The sequence below is a fragment of the Suncus etruscus genome, chromosome 10 (assembly GCF_024139225.1).
Source record: "Suncus etruscus isolate mSunEtr1 chromosome 10, mSunEtr1.pri.cur, whole genome shotgun sequence".
In the NCBI taxonomy this organism is placed as follows: Eukaryota; Metazoa; Chordata; class Mammalia; order Eulipotyphla; family Soricidae; genus Suncus; species Suncus etruscus.
The window spans coordinates 55,229,072-55,240,322 of NC_064857.1; positions in this window are offsets into that span (position 1 = coordinate 55,229,072).

An 11,251-nucleotide genomic window follows, 5' to 3' on the forward strand; every position below is an offset into this window, starting at 1 on the left:
AAAAAGATTCCTCTAGGGCAGGGCCACAAAATGTTGTATGGAGGGCCGCAAATGGCCTGTGGGCCTCAAGTTTGAGACCCCTGCTGTAGAGCTTCTGTTGGCTTCCTATAATTTGGTCAAGCATAACCCTGCAGAGTGCAAACCAAGTGTTGAAAGAGGAGCTAAAAGAAGGGGCCCAATGGGAGGAAGTACTGGGAGCTTTAGTTGGTGTGTGTGTTTCAGAGCTTACCTAATAGCAACTCATGCAGCCTCAGGGAATCATCTTCCTCTCCCCATAGAAATTCCACCTGATGGGGCCGGTGAGGTGGCGCTAGAGAAAGAAAGAAAGAAAGAGAGAGAGAGAGAGAGAGAGAGAGAGAGAGAGAGAGAGAGAGAGAGAGAGAGAGAGAGAGAGAGAGAGAGAGAGAGAGAGAGAGAGAGAGAGAGAGAGAGAGAAAGAGAGAAAGAGAGAAAGAAAGAAAGAAAGAAAGAAAGAAAGAAAGAAAGAAAGAAAGAAAGAAAGAAAGAAAGAAAGAAAGAAAAAAGAAATTCTATCTGCAGCTTGTAGACAGATCTTCTTCATTTCATTTCCTGTCACTGAGGACCCATGTGAGAAAGTCCCTGTGTTTAACAAGGTTTCGTCCTGTGTGCCCTAGAATTTCAAGCCCAGTGCTCTGAATCTTTGTGAACCACACATCAATGTCAGGTGCTCCTGAGTACTTTGTGGCACTGAGTTATGGTAAATAAAGGGCTTCCTGATGAATCTGAGATCACTTGTCCACAATGGTGCAGGAACTCTCCAATGCTGGCTGTTCATTTTCAGACTTGTTTATTTCAATGTTGGCCCTTAGTGTGGGAGGAGGACCCCCTGGGTTAGGTGATTCCTTTGAAGACTGTTTCACATTTGTAAAGGCTATTGGGCCAGGCAGCCATCTCTATAGACAAATGCTGGCTTTTGAGTCCAGTGGTTTGGCCCATGAGCAATACAGACCATCTGGTGTGGGGAACTCTATCTTCATCTCATCACGGGGCTCTAAAGTTTTTCTCAATGTCCCGCACTTGTGTGACATAGAAACTCGCTGACTCTCCTGTACATGAGTGTTCCCCTTAAACTTTATCTATACCTACACATTATCTGTTGTCAGTAGGTGACAATGGAATTGGGATTTTCAGATTGACTCTGCTCTTTTGCAAGCCCTGTGCCTTTTCTAGGCTCACCCATCATTGCCTCTGTGAGTCCTGTGAGGACTAAAGCCTTTCTGTAGACTCAGTCCACAAGGCTGTGCCATGTTTCTGGGTGTCTGTATTGGTGTTGTGGGTTCTGTCACTTTCTTCAAATGCTCTTTCCTGGGGGTCTTTTTCAGGACCCAGCTCAAGGCATGAGGCTGATCCCAAAGCAGATCCTGGACTTTGCTTGTTTCTGGTGGTTTAGTCCTCACCCAGATCCTGGGACTTCTTCCCAGCTGTGCATAGAAAATTTAATGTTTTTATTTTGTTTCCTTTGGGGCCATACCTGGTGGTGCTCAGGGATGATTCCTGGCTCTCCATTCAGGGATCACTCCTAGAATGCCAAAATCCACAGGGGGGTCTTTGGTTGGAGTCCAAGCAGGCACAATTCTAACAAGATACTTTAAGCCTTTTAAAATAGAGAAACAGAAAAAAATTCACCGATGTTTTATCCCACCCTCACCCCCCCCACTGCTCTCTCTCGGATTGGTTGGGCTATGTTGCAAGTCACTACACTGGAGGACCCAGGGAATCATATGGGATGTTGGGGATTGAATCCAGGTTGGCCTTGTGCAAGGCAAACACCCTCTTCATTGTGCTATCATTTCATCCCCAAATGTCAGTATTTCCCTCCACATCTATTGACTGATTTATTATTTTTGTTTGTTTTTTTGGGCCACACCCGGCGGTGCTCAGGGGTTACTCCTGGCTATCTGCTCAGAAATCGCTCCTGGCAGGCATGGGGGACCATATGGGACACCCGGATTCGAACCAACCACCTTAGGTTCTGGATCGGCTGCTTGCAAGGCAAATGCCACTGTACTATCTCTCCGGCCCCCTATTGACTGATTTTTAGATGTCTAACTTGAATTGGGCTGTGGGGGTAAACTCCAGCTGGTTGTGGGAGTTAAAGGACTGGTTATTTCCATGTTATTGGATGAGGTGACCTTTCTGTGAGTGCTTAGGAGAGATGCAGCAGGTGCTATAGCTGGGGCTCGGGGTGTGTGTCAGATCCTATGAGGCTGAACCAGAAAGAACTGCTTCTTTCCTGGTGGCCTCTTTGCTCAGCTTCTTGCTCTCCCATTTGGCACTGTGAAAGATTCTGCTGCCTCCACGACTGTGGGTACCATCAAGTCCCTCAGGATCTCCCCACACCCCAGCACTGGTTGTCCAGACTGTGCTCCTGAGTGCTGGAGACAGTGTTCTGAGGGCCAGGAGGGTAGGAAGGGGATGCTGCAGCCCAAGATCATGGATTGCTGGAGTTGGCACCTCCCAACCCTGCTACACACCCACGGACTGGGGCTGAGCCACCCAAGGGCAGTGGCCCCAGGGTTAACCGGGCTGGCCTGCCCGGAAGGGGATGTGGTGCTGCTGCCCCCTTCCCCACCTGTGGAGGAGTGAGGCTGCCTCTCAGTTGGAGAACGAGCATTTGGATCCAGAAAATAATAATTACTGTTTCTGCTCATCCCGAGCCCGCTGACAGGACCTTCACGGAGTAATTGCAGTGATCAGTCCGGGGGAGCTGGGGCGCGCTGAGTCGGTGTGATGAGAACATTAGCGGGGCTCTAGCTCAGCCGTGTCACTGTGAGGGACGCGGCCTGGACGCCTGAAGAGCCACCAGAGCAGACACTTCCCCAGGAAGCAGCTGTTCCTGGCTCCCTGCAACCAGCCCCCCTCCCCATCTTCCCACACCCATGGGAGATGCCACCTCACTGGGCCAAAGACAGCTCTGAGCTGTTTTTGGAAGAAGTAGAAAGTGAGGCCATGACCATAACACAGATGGGAGGATGAGGGGGATGAGGGGCATAAGGTGCGTGAGAGGGATGAGGGAGATGAAAGGTTGAGGGAATAAGGAGGATGAGGAGAATGAAGGGATGAAGGGATAAAGGGGTGAGGGGTGAGTTATGTTGAGATGAGGGAGTGAGGGATGATGAGGTGAAGAAATAAAGAAGTGAGGAGTTGAGAGAGTGAGGTGATGGGGATTGAGGAGAAGAGGAGTAGCTGGAAAGGGCACTAATGAGGATGTCTGAGGACTTGGTGGGGGAATGGATGTAGCTCTTAGCCCCTCTGATTTACTCTTTTGTTGTCTTCTGCTCTAGTCGAATAAGTTCACAGCGACCTGATGTTAATACCGAGATGTGGCTCCAGCCATGTGTTTCTCCTCGAGTTAGTGGCTCCGTGTGTTTGTCACCGGGAGCATCCCTGAGTGGTTCCAGAACTTACTGATACTTAGGCAGTGAAAGAGTTGCTTGCCTGAGAGGGAGGATCTAGCCACTAGGTGGAGACGTTCCTTCAGCAAATCTCTGTAATCCCTCGTTTCAGGGGTTCTGAGTTGTGTTGGAGTCCTGATATCCTGATCAGGATACAGGGGTGCCCTGCTTCAGGAGTGCAGCTCACAGCCCACATCCCTCCTTAAGATCCATGCAAAGCCTGCAGTGTGGTGTCAGCCAAGGGAGCTCCTAACAAAAACAAGTTAGGACCAGCAGCTGCTTGAGCATGGGGTGGTGGTGGTCGTGGTGGTGGTGGTGGCCACACTGGGCCGACCCTCAGGGAATGTGGGTGTCCCATGGCTGGGGTGTGTGGGAGGCCACTCAGGACCTCCTTGACTTCTTCACCTGTCTCTTTTGTGGGAAGAAGCCCTGGGTCCTTCCTCTTGTCCTCTTGGGCCCTGGGCTCTCAGTGGCACTGCCGGGATCAAGAGCTCTGCATCCGGAGCCCGGAGAGATAGCACAGGGGCGTTTGCCTTGCAAGCAGCCGATCCAGGACCAAAGGTGGTTGGTTCGAATCCCCGGTGTCCCATATGGTCCCCCATGCCTGCCAGGAGCTATTTCTGAGCAGACAGCCAGGAGTAACCCCTGAGCAACGTTGGGTGTGGCCCCAAAACAAAAAACAAACAAAAAAAGAGCTCTGCATCCAGGCCTGCATCTGGATTGGACACACAGCTACTCTGTTATTCACACAGGGAACCCGAGGCTTCCTGGGGACCCCCTGGGAGGCCAGTGCCACTTTATGCTCTGAGTTCTGGACACGTAGGCTCGTAGGCTCATTGCAGATTGTGAAGCATCTGTAACCCTGCACAGCCTTTGTAGGAAGGTTGTCAGGGGCAGGGGCTAAGGAGCCCCGCCAGGCAGGGCAGGGCAGGGCAGGGCAGGGCAACACCTGAGGGAGGGAAGCTAAGGCTGGGCTGGGCTTCACAGCCAGCCCCCACTGACTTTCCCTGTGGCACCACTTGGGGGCACACTTGCCCTTTCAAGTCCAGGTGGGCAGACTTGGGGTTTCCAGGCTTGCAGCTTCTGCTAGCTCCAAAGTCAGGATGTGGGGCAGCTCCCACACAGCAGCCTTCTCCATGTCCTCTCTCGAGCTGGGGTCCTCTGTGTCCTCTCTTGAGTTCTCCAGGTTCTCTCAAGGAAAGGAACCCAGAGGGAATGGGGTGGAACAACCTTGGCCAGAGAGAGCAACAGGGAGGCTCTGCCGCCTCCTCACCGCCACCCTGAGCATGAACTAGCCTGTTTGTCCTGATGCTTCTGGGACTGAGACCCAACTTAGGGTCAGACACTGTTCCTGAGTGCTTACGCTGGGCCCTCTTATCTTGGAAGATGAGATGATCACACTGAGCTGGGCCCATGGATCCTGAATCACACTACTACAGAGCAGCAGTGACCAGGCCCCGCCTGACTGGGGGTCTGGGGAGGCCCCTGAGCACTGTGGCTGGAGGCCCTGTTCTGGCCTCAGGCCTTGGGCTAGAAGCCCCTTCCCAACTGCTCCTGTCCTGGAGGTTCTGTTCCCACCACACTCTGCTGTGCTGGGCTGGGCTTCCGTAAGGAAGTGACCATGGAGGCTGTGATTCCCCACCTGGGAATCAATACTCAGTGGCCTTGCCAGAGATCCACATGCCAGAGACCACTACTCAAGGGCCACAGACCTCATAGGCCATGTGCTAAAGGGTATGTGCTTCACCGGTTACTCACCTCACTGATCATGCACCTCACAGTCCACATACCTGAGGGGCCATGTGCCTCACAGGTCATGCACCTCACAGGTCACACACCTCACAGACCTCACGGATACATACCTGACAGTCCATGTGCATCAAAGACCACACACTTCATTGGCCCTGCACCTCACAGACTATGTGCCTTACAGACCGTGGTGTACCTCATGGCCAGATGCCTTTAGGGCCACTTGTCTCATAGCTTACATGTCTCACTGTTTTTTGTTTTGCTAGTTCTGTGCCTCACTGGCACGTGTTGTAGCTCTCCAAGGAACTAGCAAGTGTGTAAGGGCTCATGGTGGGTGTGCCAGGGACACTGTTGCTGGCTTTCCTGCTGTGCTCAGCAGGGCCTGGGTGCCTTCTCTCATTCGTGAACATCTGGCATTGTGCTCATGTGTACTGGGATACCCAGAGACACCTCATGAGAAGAGTATCTCTCTCGCCTCTCCTCACTGTTATCAGCCTGTCCCTGGTGCCACGTTCCCTCACCTGTTCACCCAGCAGCTGGGGTCTGTGCATAAGCTGCATTAGAGTTGAGTCGGAAGCTGACACTCACTGGGGTGTCACAAACCAGCGCCTCACTGGGAAGTCAGCACGCTGGGCCCTGGCAAATGGACCGTGTCCTTGAGTTCCTGGAGTGGCCACTGCCGGCCAGATGGCTGGGCCCGCCCGGCGGTGAGAGCTTGTCCCTGCTGCCACGTGTCTGTCAGGCTAAACACAGGCTCCCCCGTGCACACGCTCCAAGTGGGTGGACGCTCGGTGCTTCCTGACGGCCACAGCGCGGGTGGCGCTCAGCCGAGTGACAGCCCCGCCCTGGGACGCTGCGTGGGTGGGACAGGAGCAGCTGCTGCCCACCCAGAGCCACGGACGGCCCCTGCCACAGCAGGTCCAGTGGGGACAGCTGAGTTCAGGGGGATATTGGCCTCATTCTGCTTGGGACCTGCTGATCCCATGGACTCATTGACTCCAGCCCTGCTCATGACACCCCTGGCTCCAGGTCTCGGCCCACCCACCACTCACTGGCTGGGTCTCCTGCACAAAGATCCAAGGACCAGCTGCTGCCGTGTGGAGGAGATGGGCTTTTTGGCCAGGGGCTGGGCAGGGGTGAAGGGCCACAGCCTAGAGAGGTGCTCAGAGGGGCTCAGGGGCAGGAGCAGGCTCTGCCTCCTCCCAGAGAGCTGCCAACTGGCAGGGTCCTGTTGCCTCGGGAAGAGGCACCAGCTCATAGCCTAGGGCAGCGTCTCTGAAGGCTAATGGTACTTGGGTCCTTTTGTTATTGACATTGCCTCCCACTCTCATGGGATGGGACAGCTAGTTGTGGCCCTCGGGACCTCAGATATGGTGTCTCCCCATGACCCCGAGGCTGGATAGGTGTTCATGGGTGCCCCCCACAGTCCCCCATCCCTGCTGTTCCCACTGTCCCTCCTGTCTTCACCATCCCTGACTACACTGCAGCTCAGGCCCAGAGGCCTTTTCCCTTCCTTTTGCTTCTGCTTCTCTGGTGGACTCGAATCCTCCCTGGGAACCAGCAGCCCTGTGCGGATGACCTGTGGTCAGAAAGTCCCGTGGGATGTGACTCAGCACTGGACCATTCAGTGAGCCGCCTCATCACCCGTCGGTGGCCCTGCACCTGGGGCGCCCCAGGAATAGGGAAGGAGAAAGGGGAAGCTGCTTCTGCCCAAGGCTGGGGCTTGTTTCTACTCCCCAGAAATAGTCTGGGTGCATATGAGACACAACCGCGTGCGGGCTGCTGGGACAGTCCCGGTGAACACGCACCCCGACCAGCACCACAGGACATGACCCACACCTCGGCCAGCACTCCAAGAAATGTCCCACACTCTGGCCAGCACAGATGACATGAGCCGTACCCCAGCCAGCACCCAGGGACATGGCCCAAACCCCAGGACATAGCCTATACTTGGCATCCTCAGCTCAACACCCCCAAGTCAGAATCTGCCCCTTCCTGTGGCCCTGTCCCTTGTCCATTTGCCCTCTGATCCTTTCCTACTTCTGCTGTTCCTTCCCTGCCCTCTGCCCTCTGCCCCTGTCCCCTGACTCTGTCACAGTAGAGTGCCTGAATCTCAGCATAGCTGCAGCCTGGCTAGAGCTGAGCAGGAGGCAGTATCAGTGGCAAGAGACCCAAGCACCACTGGCCTTTAGAGGCACTGCCCTGGGCTATAGGTTGGTGTCCCTCCCAGCCCCTCTGCCCCTGTGTGGCAGGACTGTGTCATGTGGGAGCTCTTTTGGGGGGAGGCAGAGCTTGTTCCTGCCCCTGGACTCCTCTGAGCACCTCTGGGCTATGGCCCCTTTCCCTGCCCAGCCCCTGGCCAAAGAGCCCATCTCCTGGGGCATAAGTGGGCATCCACTGCTCATGGCTCCTCCACATGGTGGCAGCTAATCTTTTACCTTGCGCAGGAGACCCAGCCCATGAGTGGAGTGTGGGCAGGTCCTGCTGGCTGCAGTCTGAAGCCATGGGATCCCAGCAGGGCTGGAACCAGCAGGCCCCAAACAGCTGGGGTCAATGTTGCCCTGCACTTGCCTGTTTCCCAGGAAAGCACTGTCCCGGGAACTGTTCTCAACTCTGGATCTGCAGCAGGCCTGGCAGGCAGGCAACTCTGTACTGTGAATTATGGCTCTTTGTGGTCATGGTGGTTTGAATGTCATGTGAGTATGGTCAGGAACATGGTGATGCCACACCTGCTCCTTGTGATGGGTTAGAGACATGTAATGATACTCGTGCTCTGTGAGGCCACCTCAGGCAGCCCATGGACCATCCTGGGATGACCTGGACTGGGCTGCCATGACCCCAGGATCACAGAGTATAAGATATGACAACCCAGCTGTTAACCCAAAACAAAAGTGTTCCCCCATCTTCTTCTTTCTGGTAAATCTCTCCTTTGATATGTAAAAGCTCACCTGGATAGGTACTTCTCTCTCTCATTCTCCCCCACTCCTCCACCCCTGAATTGGTATTGGTTTGATAAAGAAAGGTCAGTCTGGCTTTGATCACAGAGAGACCATGAAAAGCTACTGACTCCATGACTCTCCCCTGACTGGCTTGGTTTATTAATGCTTTGATGCTACCCTACCTGCTTCAGACCCATCTTTCTTGGTTTGGAGATACGGTGTGTGGGTGATCTCACAACTCGTGAATTTTATTTTAAAACAGAATTTCTGGGGCTATACTTAGGTGTGCTGAGGAAAATTCAGATATCAGTTGCCCATGGATGGGCAGGCTGCAGTTGAGATGGACATATTGCGAAGGCTCCATTGTTCATACCAGTTCAGAGAATTTCCACATTTCCCTGATCACACCTGGGGACTCAGGCCTAGTGCAGGCAATGGGACAGGGGGTGAGCTAAGCACTGTAGATGGTCAGCAGGGAGCCCTGGGGTGACTGGTCTGGCAGGGTCTGGTTGGGAATGGGGAAGGGAGGAATTGTGGCTGGACAGACCCTCAGTAACAGCAGCCTGAATCAAACAGGCTGCAAGGTAGGATCTTCCTGCTCGCCCTTCACCACAAATCAGGGTATTCCTTATGAGGATCAAGTCCCCAATATGATGAGTCATCCCAAAATAGGATAGGCCCAAACTCTGCTCAGAGAGAATGACCTGACCACAGACAGATAGGGTGGGCCCTGACACACAGATAGGCAGACAGACAGACAGACAGACAGATGGGCCTTGAGCCACAACAGACTGGATAGGCCTGATCATAGACAGGGTGGGCTCTGGCCCACAGATAGACAGACAGGATTGGCCCTGACCCACAGACAGACAGACAGGATGGGCCTTGGCCCACAGACAGACAAGATGAGCCTTGACTTACAGACAGATAGACAGGATGGCCTTGACCATTCTGCAATGTACAATGCAGGCCTTTGGGGTCCCTTTCTCAGCCTGCTGCCATGTGGCTGAACTTACCTAAGATGCACATGGAGTGAGGGCTCGGGTGGTGGATGCCAACTGCAGGGTCATGGCAACACATGGACCAGGGGTTTCCAGTGGTCTCCTCCCTCGTGATTTCCCATCATGTTGAGGACAGAGTCTCCCCACCCTGTTTTGTGGGTGGTGAGTTACACCTTATTTTGCCCGAAACAGAGATCATTCCTGCTTTCTTTGTATATTTGTTTACAACTTGGAGTTACCCCAACACAGAGATTGTTTTACTTGTAAACCTGGATAGTCTCTTTACTAAATAAAAATGGTAGTTCTGGCAGGCACCAGAGGTTCTATTCTAGGTAAAAGAGAGCCAGACTACAAGTGTTTCACCCTCTGCCTGGATTGGATTATTTCTTGTGCCTGACCCTGATTCAGACCTGTTCACCTAGGCTTGGAGATACAGCACGTGGGGTGATTTTTACAATGGGTGCTTCCTCAGAAGAGCACTTCCCCTAGCTGTTCCATGTCCTGCAAGAGTGGCTGGCCCAGGGGTCCCAGCAACACCCCTTTTCCATGTCTCTCTCAGATCTGGCCTCAGGACTGGGGATGTGGTGAACTATTGGAGGTTGACTGTGATTCTGGTCCAGCCCTGGAGCCCAGTAGTGGGACCTGCCCAGAGAAAGCCTGCGGGGCCTTCTCCTGCCCTTCGAGGTCCCATCTGCAAAAGTCAGCTTGGAACCAGTTACTAGGTGGTGGCGAGTGTCCTGCTGGCGTCCTGATCTCTCTATCCCAGACATGCTGTGCACTGCCACGTCCTCAGACACCGCTGGCCGCCAGCTTGAGGGTTCCACCCACCTCCTTCCCCCTCCCCATATTGATCTCAACGAGATTTTCCACATTACCAGGCCCAGCGCACCCCTGGCCGTGGGTCCTGTCTGCAAAGCGGAGGACTCCAGGCTCCCAACCCCGACCCCAGCCAGGCCCCAGGCCAGGCTCCCATCAGCAGAGCCTGACCTAGGGCTGTGCGTGGCGGCAGGATGGCGGGAAGGCCAGGAAAGCCTCGCTCCGCGGGGCCTGTGGGGGTCAGTGCCGGGCTGGCCACCTGCTCTCTCTGCACCCTGGCCCCTGGCCTTGGCCCCACAGGGCCTCCCCTTTATGCCCCTCCTGAAACTTTGCCCTGCCAGGCGGGGCCTGGGGCGGGGGAGAGAGCATGGCTGTATCTGCTGAGAGAGAGTGCCCAGGCTGAATTATTTATCTCCCCAACCCCATGGGGGAGCAGCCCTCCTGCTGCTCCGGGGCTTGGCCCCACCATCAAACTTTAATGCCCCACAGGCCTCACTTCCTGGGGGTCCCCAGGCCATGCTCCTGCCCACCAGGCCCCAATTCCCAGGGGGACCCCAGGCCATGTTTCCATCCTCACATTTCCTGCACAGCTGTGGCAGCTGCCTCTGGGCCCGGCATTGGGGGACACGGACGGGGTGCAGCCCAGGAGGGAAGCCAGGGTGGGGAGTTCTCAGGGCAATTTCTGGCTGGAGAGTGTGTTTCTCATGCTGCTTCATGTTCTCATCACAGAAGACAGGTAGGGCTCTTGGCCCTGTCCACCAGTCCACCCCTAGAAAACCTCTGTGACTCGGGACACTGCTTCCCCCAAGCTAGAGTCACCCAATGACTGGGCAGGTGGTGTGTGGCCCTGGTGGACCTCACAGGTAGGTCCGAGTGTGGGACAGGCTGACCCCACGGTCTGGGCTGGTTCTGAGGGAGACGCACCTAGCTGTAGGGTTTTTGTTTCTTCCTCCTTAAAAGGCAGGGGTGAAGTCCATAGAGTCGGGGGAGGGCAGTGGCCCAATTCCCCACTAGGAGAGATCCCTGATAACAGAGCCAGGAGTAAGCCCTGAGCACCGCCAGGTGTGGCCCCTAAAAAAACCAACAGTAACAACAAATATGTAAGTATGTTGACATTGTAGGGTGGTCTCTGGGAGCAGGCTCAGAGAAGAAGGGGAGAGGATCCCTTGGGTCCTTAGGATCCATAGGCAGCCTTGGGGCTGAGCCCCCAGGCTCTGTCCCACTGGGATTTCAGCATCTGCTGTTGTTGCCACTGGATGTTGGGCACTGTGGAGACCAGGACAGGTTCCAGCCTCTGCCTGTGGACAAGCATGGAGGGTACCGAGAGCTC